The sequence below is a fragment of the Propithecus coquereli genome, unplaced genomic scaffold (genome assembly GCF_000956105.1).
Source record: "Propithecus coquereli isolate 6110/MARCELLA unplaced genomic scaffold, Pcoq_1.0 Scaffold469, whole genome shotgun sequence".
NCBI lineage: Eukaryota > Metazoa > Chordata > Mammalia > Primates > Indriidae > Propithecus > Propithecus coquereli.
In genome coordinates this window covers 310,815-323,849 of record NW_012150496.1, presented here as the reverse complement: position 1 = coordinate 323,849, position 13,035 = coordinate 310,815, and the positions used below count along the sequence as shown (strand labels likewise).

The window sequence follows — 13,035 nt, the reverse complement described above, 5'->3', positions numbered from 1 at the left end:
TGAGGACATGAGTTTAGGGTACAAATAACCTTGGCCTTAGAAGCTATGTAACTTTGAGTAATTACTTGCCCTAAGCCCTGATTTTCTAGATGGGAGAATAGGGGTGGTAGACACAGTCTTTCTACTTCACAAGAAAGTTCTAAATCATTAAAGGGCATAGTATATAAAAAGTGATTAGCACATAGTTTTGACACATAGCAAGCAATAATTAGAAGCTACTATGGTGGAAAATTTCTGTGTTTATAACTATTTAACACTTCTTACATCAGCAAGCCGTGTATCAAATAGGCAAGCTTTATAGACCATTTCATCATTCTCCTTTCCCCACAACCACTCTCATAAAAGAAAGCAGTTTTTAAAAATGAGGGCCATTCACATGAATTGAAGAGAAGGGGGGATCATAAATCAACATTCTTTTAAGTTTTAAGGACAACTGAAGAGTTCTATTTTAAGAATTAGAACTTAAACACTACATTCCATTTTTATATGTTAACATATATAAACATATAAATATATAACATATATCACCTGATTAAACCATGAAAAAACCCCAACCCTAACCTTAAAGAAGAGGGAAGTATTTAATTTGTTGTTTATGAAAAGCAGGAAAAATTCATATCTCCAAAGATCAGAGCTCTGAACCTATGCTTATTTAACATGAGGTCTCTTTAAAGAGTACATGCACAGAATGGCTTACAATTAAAAGCCTCTTCTCTTCCAAATCACCATCCTCAATCACTTACATTAAAAAAAAAATTAATTCCTTCCTTTCCCCTAGATTCTTGAATCTAATCAGTTGCCAAATTCAATAAGTTCTTCTCATCCATTCTCCCTCTCTTTTTCAACTAGGGCTACTTCAATTCTGGCCTTCCTTTCATTTGACATGAAGGCACAGTAGTGTAGACCCTAGCCAAAACAACAATGGAGAATAGGATTTCTTCCTCAACCCCTCTAATTCAGGGGCTGGCAAACTTTTTCTGTAAAGGGCCAGATGATAAATATTTTAGGCTTTGCAAGCCATACAGTCTCTGTCTCACCTACCCAACTCTGCCATAGTAGTAGTACTAAAGCAGCCATAGACAACATGTAAATGAATGAGCGTGACTGTGTTCCAATAAAACTTTACTTAACAAAAACTAGCCTTGGGCTGCATTTGGCCTACAGGGCATAGTTTGCTAAACTGCTAATCCAACCAACCAATTTTATCCTTCCTAAATTTCATCATAGATCATGTGATTTCTGATCAAAAAGTCCCTTTCCTTACAGAACAGAGCTCAACATTCCTTAGCCTAATACTCAAAGGCTTCACCTATGAAATCTGTCTTCATATCTATGGTTATTTCCCTTCTCCCACACTATATTCCAAACTGCTTTCCATGACTGTGGCTCCCTACCTGCCCATATTCCAAATTTTTGCTCAACTTGTATACAGACTGTCCTTCCTCCTCTCCCTCTAAACACCGACACCTCTCCCTTGCTTCCCTCACCCCCAACTAAAACTAACTCTCACATATCCTCTAAAAAATCCCCTTCCCTTTACCAAGAAACTCTTCCTCAGCGGAACTGCCAAGGCACTTAATTTATATCTTTTGTGACAATGATTGTTTGATATTTTATACCACAGTGAATTATGTAAATATCTTAGTTCTCCTAAGCCAGTGGTCTCTCTTTGTATTTCTCATTGCACTTCACACTCAACAGACAAGAAACACATATTGTTTCAAAGAACATATTCCTACAATCAAAATCTTTTACATAACACAGCACTTTTAAGAAAATAAGCCCGAGGCCCTCTCTTATTCTGTCTCAAAGTATAATGCCTAAAAAACTAATGACATTGGCTTAACAAATTATGCCTTCAAAAATCAGTCTCCATCTCATTACTCAGAGGGCAGCATGGTAAAGTGGAAAAAGCAAAAAAGGTCTCTCTAGATTCAATCCTGATTCTGCCACTGTTGTTGAGTAACACTGCCTACCTGGGGAGAGTAGGAATAACTACTAGCACATAACAAGCATCAGTATATTATTATGCATTAGGAATTTCATAAATATAAACCGAAGAACAGCTAAGTTGACTGCAAGATACCTATTCTGTCAACAAAAACTGCTAAGCATCTTCTGTGTTTGGCATTATGAATATAAAGAATAAAGACATGGATAGTCCCTTATCACAGAAGTTCAGTCTGATGTAGATCCTTTCACAGAGAAGTAACACAACACAGTCCGTGCTAACCTCCCTGCTGTTTCTGAAAAAATGAAAGCTCAAGATTATTGCTAAATTATTTTAAGCATAAAGCTAAACATTCAACAACACTGAGTTCTAATCAAGTTAAGTTTCTATCAAATCGAAATGAAAACATCAAGGCTTTAAATAGCTTAGGGCAGCGGTCCCCCAACCTTTTTGGCACCAGAGGCCGCTTTCACAGAGGACGATTTTTCCGCGGACTGGGGATGGAGGGGTGGGGTTTCGTAGGGGGTACTGTGTGCACAGAGCTCAGGCAGTGATGCTCACCCATTTCCTAACAGACCACAGCCCGGGGCTTGGGGACCACAGGCCTATGGCCTTCCAGCTGAAAAATCCAACAAATGGAGCTCAGTCTCACCTCAGGACCTTTGTAATTGTTCTCTGCACTGGGAATGCTTCCTGAAGGTCTTTAGGTCTTCCTCCCTGACTTCATATAAATCTCAGCTCAAATGTCACTTCCTCAGAGAGGCTTTCGCTGATCACCCCATTTAAAATAACCACCTCTCTCCCATGACCATCACCATCGCTTTCAATCTCCTACACTCTTTTCTCTTTAAAGTAGTTGTTAACTGGCCTTTGGTCATTTAGTCAATGTCTGTCTTCCCTATTAGGATAAAACCCCACGAAAAGAGTAATTTCTTATTGGCATCTGTATCTTCAATATCTAAATTAGTCCTGGAATATACTGACTACTTGATAAAATAGTTAATAATTGTTGAAAAAATTGTTGAATTAACAAACGACATTTAGGAGTGAAAAGTAATTAATTCTTTCATCATTGCAAATTATATAACCTCTTAAACTCAACTGCTTGCAATTAAATCTACAATGTCAATGTTACTCCTAGAATAGAGGCTCTTAATTTGGGGCTTTAGGGAGTCGTTATACCCATTTTTCTAGAAGAAAAGTCTACATCTTTTCTTTAAAGGGTCCCTAATCTGAAAAACATCCCAGAGCAATGATCTATGACTTCGGCTTAACTATGGACTCTCCTAGAGAATTTTTAAAATACAGATGCCTGGGTCCCAACCCAGGGATTATGTTTTACCTGATATGTGGTACACTCACAGGATTTTGTTTTCAAATCGCCCAGGTGATTCTAGAATATAGCAAAAGTTAAGAATCACACAATTCAGAAGCAACAAATGTCAACTGGATCAGGTTCCTCAAAGCTACTTAACATGGAAGAAAATAAAAACTGAAACCTAAGAATGGGCATCTCTGGCAAGCAGATTAATATACAAGTTCCTAAATAGTTCTATACTAAAAAAAGGTTTTAGGAACCAACCTAAGTGCCCACCAACTGATGAGTGGATAAAGAAAATGTGAGATACACACACACACACACACACACACACACACACACACACACACACTCCCATGGAACACTACTCAGCTATCAAAAAGAATGAAATAATGTCTTCTGTAGCAACTTGGAAGGAACTGGAAGCATTATTCTAAGTGAAGTACCCCAGAAACAAAAACCCAAATACAACATGTTCTCAATTACAAATGGAAGCTAAGCAATGTGTATGTATGGTCTTACAGAGTGACTTAACAGACACTGGAGACTCAGAAGCAGTAGAGTGGGAGGGGAGTGAGGGATAAAAAATTACCTATTGTGTACAATGTACACCATATTCAGGTGACAGGTATTAAAAGCCTAACTTCTCCACTATGCAATTGATCCACATTAACAAAAAAAATCACTTTTATCCCCTAAATCTATTTAAATGTTTAAAAATTTAAAAAAGAATTAATGAAAATTGTAGAACTTCAAAACATGGGCTCTGAAATAAAAATTCACTGGATGGGCTTAACAGAAGACTAGAGATAACAGAGAGTCAGTGAACTTAAAGACAGATCAATAGAAATTATCCAATCTGATAAAGAAAAAAAGACTGCAAACAAACAAAACAAAGCCTCTCACTGATTGATGAGATAACAGAAGGTATAAAATATGCATCATCAGTATCCCAAAAGTTGAGACTATAAGATAGAGCAGAAAACATTTGAAGAAATGACGACCAAAAGTTTCCCAAAGTTTCATGAAAGACATAAATTTTCAGATTCAAAATGTTAGTGAGGCTGCGCTTGACGGCTCACAGCTGTAATCCCAGCATTTTGGGAGGCTGAGGTGGGAGGATGGCTTGAGGCCAAGCTTCAGACCAGCCTGGGCAACAAAGCAATCCCCTCCCCCCATCTCAACAAAAATAAAAAATAAAAAAAGTTTTAAACAAAGATAAGTATCTCCACCTCCACTTAAATAATAATCTGACATTGAGATTTTAGAGCTTATTCCCAGAACACAAATAACATTTCTTATTTAAAACACATATTTCAGACAAAAGTTCACTTCTTAATAACTTACTAGCTTGTAACAACCTAAAAATGAAATGACACTGAAAATGACAAAATACATTCTGAAGAAGAATCGAGGACTGTATTACAACTATGAAGCCCTTTGTAGTTTTACTGCTAAAAACAAAAAGCAACATATTTTCACCGATTAATGTCCTCATTTAGCCTCAAGTGTTATAGGATGACAGACACTGAATTTAAGTGAAACTAATACTGACAACAGACACAAAGGAGAAAGGAAGAGGGAGGGAGAATTTCAGAGATTTATTTAATCGTGCCAAAAGGGTTTGAAAAAAGCAGGTGTCAGACTGACGCGGCTGGTAAATTTTTTTGTTTTCTGTTTTAAGTCCAACAAGCAAACATCAAGTAATAAGCCAATTAATTCATTGATACCAACCTAGAGTATCATAAGCTACTGGTTTTTATACCCTCATCCAAATAGCTCTTTTAAAAAAAGTGACTTGTAAGATAGACAGCAAAGCAGCAAAATGCTAAGTATACGTAGAATAAATAAATCCAGAGATGCTGTAAGTCCATAGTGATAAATAATTTTAAATGTTATTTGGATCCTTAGAATCACTATGGAACTCATTCCACTTACCCTTGTATCCTGACTGTCAACTGTATGGAGATGTCTGCTGACACAGAGGCACTAGGTTAGGAGCACACCTGATATTAAAACATCAGAAACCTGAAGCAACAGTTTTTTTTTTTTTTTTAAATCTGTAAGGGCTTGGGGAAGAAAGCCAAACTCCTAGCTATGAAGCCTCCCCAGGTTGACTTCTTGGTCATACTGCAGTATTTTATCCTAAGTATTATTCAGTTCCTTAGTCAAGTAAGAGAATTAAATTTAGTGAGAAGGTGAAAATAGATAAATACATGCAAGTACACAGCTCATCAACTGATTTTAGCTGAGACTGGAGATCAGGCTTAAAATGCATAGGGGACACGAAAATCATAAAATTATCAGAGTTCAAAAATGCCTCTTTAAAATTTCCCTTCTACAAAGATGGGTGCAAGGGCAGCTTTAGCTTGCCACGTCATTTTACTCTAGTGTATTCTTAACAGTAACTTTCTCTTTTATCAAGAGCCTGTGGAAGTGTTCTAGAATTAACTAATAAATATATAAACAAAGCCACAGATACATATACTCAAAATGTGGGCTGGAAATGAAAACAAAGCAGTACAGGATATGAACTCTACTGGCTATTTACAAAATGTTTTCACATGCATGTCTCATATAATAGGACAGGAAAATAGTACAAAGAAGGAGAAAATGAAATCTACATGGAAGAGGTGGCTACCTAAAGGTACAGGAGTTGAAGATCTCATGAAACATCAAGAGACCTGGCAGGGCGCGGTGGCTCATGCCTGTAATTCTAGCACTCTGGGAGGCCAACGCAGGAGTATCATTTGAGTTCAGGAGTTCGAGACCAGCCTGAACAAGAGCGAGATCCCGTCTCTACTAAAAATAGAAAGAAATTAGCCAAAAACAACTAAAAATAGAAAAAATTAGCCAGGCATGGTGGCGCATGCCTGTAGTCCCAGCTACCCGGGAGGCTGAGGCAGGAGGATCACTTGAGCCCAGGAGTTTGAGGTTGCTGTGAGCTAGACTGATGCCACGGCACTCTAGCCCGGGCAACAGAGCGAGACTCTGTCTCACAAAAAAAAAAAAAAAAAAAGAGAGACCAGGTCATTTATTCACTAATAGATTACCAACCCAAGAAGACTGTGACCCCTCCCCCACTCCTTTTAATTTGGAGGAGAATCAACAACAACAAAAAAGAAAATATCTGTGGAAAAAAGAGAGAGAAGACAATCTGATCCTAAAGGGAGTACAATGTGGGGAAAAACCCTAGGAGCTCATTGCCTAAGTCAGGCAAGGTAAGACAGCAAAAAAAGTTGAACAATAGCACAAGAGACTATTTCATGAACTCCAGATGCCTCAATATGTACGGGTTTTAAAGAGAAAACTCCCCTCTTCCCACCCCCTCTAAATCAGATACATTTTGAAATCAGCCCCGCTCCCTTAAGAATTCTTAACTTTTGGAATAGAGGCTAATGAATGCACCTGGATAAAATGATATCTAGTTTTGGCAGGAACAGGAGTAGAAAAGTAGAGAAAAAGACAAGAAAGAACAGGCTGGGAGCAGTAGCTCATACCTGTAATCCTAGCACTCTGGGAGTCTGAGGCAGGAAGATCCCTTGAGGTCAGGAGTTCAAGACCAGCCTCAGCAAGAACGAGACCCCTTCTCTACTAAAAATAGAAATTAGCTAGGCAACTAAAAATAGAAAAAACTAGCCAGGCGTGGTGGCACGCACCTATAGTCCTAGCTACTCGGGAGGCTGAGGCAGGAGGATCACTTGAGCCTGGGAATTTGAGGTTGCTCTGAGCTAGGCTGATGCCACAGCACTCTAGCCCAGGCAACAGCGTGAGACTCAAAAAAAATAAAAACAAAGCAGTAGCTCACAACCTTCTCTCTACCCTAGCTAACTACAGAAGGCCAAATGACATAGCCACATGCTTAAAACAGTGGAAGTGAAGGCGGCAAGGGAGTACTTACTGATTCTGATTTGTCCCTTAGGGCAGCAGTCCCCAATCTTTATGGCACGAAGGACCGGTTTCATGGAAGACAATTTTTCCATGAAAGGGGGGCATAGGAGGGGGTTGGGGATAGCAGCCTTAGGGTGATACTCCCTCTCAGGTTTGCACTTTAAGAATTTCTACTTTTAAATGGATGGGGGAGAGAAAGAGAGAGAAGGGGGAGAAGGGGGAGGAGGGGACCACCAATTTACCTTCATTGCAAAGCCTTAAACACTACCTGAATATAGTAAAGTACACTGTATTCTTTTCATAGGCCTGGGGACAAAATTATGTGAGGGTGTGGTGGAGGGAAGGAATAAGCAATCAGATCAGGGAAAAGGAGTAAACAATTAGCAGAAGTAACTCATATTATATGGTTTATAAGATGCTGTCTCAAGATTTAATCTCTCAATTTTAGTTTATGTGTAAAATAGACACAATGCTTAGTATGTAACTAGAAGATGCTATAAAAATTAAGTGAAGAAAAAAATAAAAACATAAAATAAAAAGGGGGGAGGAAAAAAAAGGAAGAGAAGAGAAGGGAGAAGAGAGGAGGAGAGAGGAGAGAAGAGAATTAAGTGAAGTAACTATATAAAAAGGTATTCCTGGCATTCGGCATATAAATTGATGTTAGTGCCCTTACCCGTCCAAAGATAGGTACAGAAGACTCTCTAAACCAGTGGTTCTCAACCAGGAGTGATTTCCTCCCCCACACTCGTACATGTGACAAAGTCTGGAAATATTTTGTTGTCACAACTAGGGGAAGGGAGGGTGCTACTGGCATTTAGTAGACAGAGGCCAGAGATGCTGCTAAACATCCTACAGTGCACAGAACAGCTTTCCACAACAAAGAATTATCGGTCCCAAAACATCAATAATGCCTCTGTTAAGAAATCCTGCCTAAACAAATTCATTTCTGGAAAATCTCACAAATATGGAAGAGGAGGGGAATGATTCTATTTAGTTCCTAGACCCTATAAAAAACCTATTTTAAAAACATCCTATCTTGTGGCAGCTATCAGATGACAAAAATAGTAAATAAATGTTGCAGGGAAATCTTGTAAATATCAGGAAAAAAGCTTGTCCTCTCGAGTAGTTAAAAAATACGCAGATACGGTATCATTAAGAGCCTATTAAATTTGTTTTTTCTAAATAGTAACAACATTCAGGCTTGAAGTTAAAATGGCATACTTACACATCAATGAAGGTAGAATAGGTGATATAACCTCCCAGCAGGTGAAAAACAAAGACATCAAAATGATGATATCCCTTTGAACCCAATTTAACAGGATGAACACAATGTACAAAAGTATTTACTGTATAATATTACAATTATGAAAAAAACTGTCAATTTAATGACCAAAAATGGATAGACACCCAAAATCTGAATATTATTATTTATGCACCAGACAATGGACTAGGATGCAAGCATTTTACATGCATTAATCTCCTCTAATCCTAATAAAGATCCCATAACCTAAGTGTTATAATTCCTATACTACACAGCAAACTAAGGTGTAAAGACCAGAGCTAGCAAGTCAGGGAGCCTGGATTCAAATCAAGGCAACCCAAACCAGAGTTTAAAGCTTCACCCCCTGTCCTACATTGAATGCAATGAGTAGTTAAAGGAAAAATTTAATGGAGTATTGTTAATCTATTAAAAATAATCACTATTTATTAGATATATCGAGAACTTTATATCTAAACTGAAAACATATACTTTTCAAATACCCATAAAATATTTAAAATTGACTATGTAAGGGGTCATAAAGACATAGCTCAAATTCCAAAAATCAGAAGGCATACAGGCCCACATTCTTTGACCACAACACGATGAAATTAGAAATTAACAATAAAAAGTGGTAGCAAAAAACAAACAGAAAATTGGCCTGAAAATTAACACATTTTTCTAAATAATTATGCTAAAAAGACACCAAAATTGCTCTAATTTAGAAATGAAAAATAATGAAGACATCATACACCAAACTCTTCAAATCTGGCCAAAGAACTACTCAGAGTGAATGTTACAGGCTTAAACGCGTACTTAATAAAATAAGACATTGAAAATAAATATCCTAAATGTATTACTTCAAGAATCTGAAAAAAATAGAAAGTACATGAAACGAATAAAGGTAAAAATAAAACCAATGAATAAACTGTAAACAAAAAGGTAAATTGCATCAATGTAATCAAAAAGAAAACTTTGTATCCAATAAGGAAAAAAAGAAAAAGTACATTAGAAATGAAAGACCAGATACAACAGAGTAAAGCAGGATCCACGGGAAGATTTTAAAAGATTACTAAGCAGTATTTCATACCAATAAACTTGAAAATCTAAGCAAAACAGGTGATTTTCTAGGAAAATATATTGCCAAAAATGAAGAGGTTATTCTTTAACAAACTAGAACCATAAGAGAAAATTTAAAATACATGCAAAGATCCACGCATAAAAATAAAATGGCAACTGGCTCAAAACACTTTAACAGTCAAACCCTATCAAAACGTCAATGAACAGATAATCCCTGTTAACTATTCCCAAGCATAGAAAAAAACGGGGATGATTTACCAACTCAGTCTATGAGCCTGTCATAACCACAGCCAGTTAAAAAGTAAATGACAGGCCATTCCAAGTTATGAACATGGGGAGTGGAGGGGGAGGAAGCAACCCCCCACCCCCCACAAAAAAAAGGAAGAAAAGAAAAAGAAAAAAAGGAGCAAACAAAAAAACCCCAACACATATGACTTATGTTGAAAGAATACTCAAGGTCATCCAGACAGTCAATATCCGATAGTGTTTATACTAAGAACTCTTGCACTGGAAAGTGTAAACTCAAGAGAAAGCACAGATTTTTGTCCATTTTGTTCACTGCTCCACCTCCAGTATCCTGAAGAGCTACTAGCACATAATAAGCACTCGGTAAATATTTGTTGAATAAATTCAAGGGTCAATCAACATCAAGAAATCTATTAAAGACTCTAAAGGAAATACATGTAATATATAAAATATATTTACTATATTATTTTACTATCTCCACAAATACTAAAAAGGTATTGATAAAATTCAGTACTCAATTGTACTTAAGTTAGAAATTAAAAGGACTTACAAGTGAGTGACTAAGGGCTGGGAAAAAAAGAAAAGAAATTAAAAGAACTGTGCCTGATCTAACAAAGGACATCTATCACAAACCAATGGCAAAATCTAACTTTTCTAATTAAAGTCAGGAAGCAGTTAAGAAAGTCCCCCACCTCTGGTACTATTCAACCATGCACTGGAGGGTTACAATCTATGCATTCAGACAAGAAGAAAATATATAAAGTCTAACAATCAATCAAAGAGGAAAAAAAGTCACCATCTGTCCACCTAGTAACATCAAATAGAAATAACTGAAAGAATTGTTAAGAGTAATAAAATTCAGGAGGCCAAACACAAAATCAACATGTAAAAATCAATGGGTTTTCCATATACAAATAAGGAATGATCCCATTCTTAATAGCATTAAAATCTGTAAAATACAAAGAAACAAACCTAACAGAAAATATGCAAGGCAAACAGAAAGAAAAGTGTAAGTCTTGCCCTAGACATAAAGAACCTCAGAGAAAAATATCACTACTCTGGAAGACCTAATGTCAAGATGTCACATCTTTAAACCAATGTGTACATTCAAAGCAATCCTCAATCCAAATCCCAATACAATTTAAAGGAAATAGATAAATTGATTGCAAAATTCACATGGACAAAGAAAATGAATCCTGCCACTGTCACCTAAAACAAAACAGAACAAAAACATAAAAATGAGCATAAATATAGTGCCCTCACATATATATGTAAATTTTAAGTACAAGAATAGGGAGTTACCCTAACAGATATTTAACGTTACTGTAAGTAGTATGTATATATTACAAATAGTATTTAAAATACATTATAAGGATGTGGCCAGCCCAAGCGGACTCTCACAGCACCCATGGCCTTGGTGGTGGAGTACAAGGGCCTCAAGGCCAGCTATGGCTACTGTAACTCAAAGGAGGGCAAGGCATCATGTGGTACGTAGGCACATTCCATGACAGTACAGGATTATCAGGATCTTATACACCAAGGATGGCAAACAAGTAGAAAATACCATGTACAAACCTGTCATGCATCAAATATGTTGTCCTCAGTACACAATAAGGTGCCAAGCTTTACAGTTTCAGCCTTCAAAATCTCACAAGAAGGTTTTGGAAAAAAACATTAAAATTTCTGGCTAAAGGGGAGATTTCCAAAGGAAATCGTAAGGATGAGCCCCTGGATTCCACAACGGATGATGCTGTTGCAGGTGACTTTGTGTTAGTTAATAAATAAATTGGATATACAGTGTGATCTCAAAATGCTCAGTGATGACCTCAAAAGAGAGCTTTGAGAATGAAGAGAAGAAGAAAGGAAAAAATTCCAAGAAAGAAGAATCTAATGAATTAATTCAGTCACAAGATGTTATAAGAGAAGTTGGGCTCTAGTAAACCATCACATTCAGTTCAAGTTCATACAGTTCCTAAGCCAGGCAAAGGAGCTGATTTGAGTAAGCCTCCATGTTGAAAAGCAAAGGAAATTGGAAAGAAAGAAAAAGGTTAAAATTCATGCAGCAAAACCCAGCTGGAGAACTTGAGGGCTTCCAGGCTCAAAGTCAGCTACCATCTTTGTTCCTACCAAAGGCTAAATAATCCAACCAGCCCAAATCAACTGAAAATTTAATTGTGGAATCTTTACCAGAGGCCGCATCACACAAATTAGAGGGGAGGTTAGTTCCTGTCTCCTTTGAGGACCCAGAGTTCAAGTTGTCCTTCAGCCAGTCCTTTATATATAAAGTATCAAATGGCCATACACCAGGATCCACCTGATGAATGTGGGAAGACTGAGTTCACGAGATTCCTTTGCAGTTCTCCTTTGGAGGCAGAGAATCCCCATAACAGACCAGGTGTGGTTATGGCTCCTTTCACCAGCAGTACTGGCTTGATGGAAAGATCATTGTTGTGGGGGTGACTGACACCCTTCCATACTGTATATCATCTGTATATCTGTGTTACGATCTGATTATTCATTTCTGTCTTTGGGTGTCTACTCTGCACTACGAGAAACTGCTTTTACTAGGCAACTTCATGAGAAAACTTCTCAACTTAGCTATTGCTACATGAGTTTCTACAGCCATTCATGTGCCAAGATGAAATATAAGGGTCAATACAGACCTTCTGATTTGTTGTGTCCTGAACATATGTTTGGGTACCCATTGAACAGTGCCTGCCTTCACTCAAAAACTCCAAATACTGCCGTTTTAACCAGGACCCAGAGCAGTGGATGAAGGTTGCTGTAAGGAACCTGACCGGTTGCAGGTGTTTCACAAGAAAGCCATCATGCCTTACAGTGTTTATGAGAAACCAGAAAGATCCCAGTGAGGAGGCCACCGTGCTACAATATGCGAGCCTGGTGGGGCAGACATGTTCTGAAAGGATGCTGCTGTTCAAAAACTGAGCTGAGTGCAAGGTACCTCCTGGCCTGTGTACTCCCTGTGTTCTGATGATTTGTGGGACAGTACATACTCAGCACCTCTGGGGAAATATGGTAACCAGCCACAAATTAGACTTGTTTATTCTGACTGTCCTATGGCTTTGAAAAACATTTTGCAAAAATGTATTTGTGAGAATCTCATGGTTAATATAAAGATACAAAACTATGTTATAACCTAGCCCCATCATTGGGGTTTATCATTTTTTTTTTTTTGAGACAGAGTCTCACTCTCTTGCCTGGGGCGAGTGCTGTGGCATCAGCCTAGCTCATGGCAACCTCAACTCCTGGGTTCAAGCAATCCTACTGCCT

At 37.7% G+C, this 13,035-nt stretch overlaps 1 protein-coding gene and 1 pseudogene across 1 annotated transcript in view; one reads left to right on the top strand and one right to left on the bottom strand.

Annotated features, from left to right (window-relative positions):
* The window catches only part of KANSL1 (KAT8 regulatory NSL complex subunit 1), a 309,308-nt gene that overhangs the window by 201,003 nt on the left and 95,270 nt on the right, over positions 1-13,035 (bottom strand). The gene's annotated exons all lie outside the window — the stretch shown is intronic.
* Positions 11,153-12,690, top strand: LOC105819081 (annotated as a pseudogene).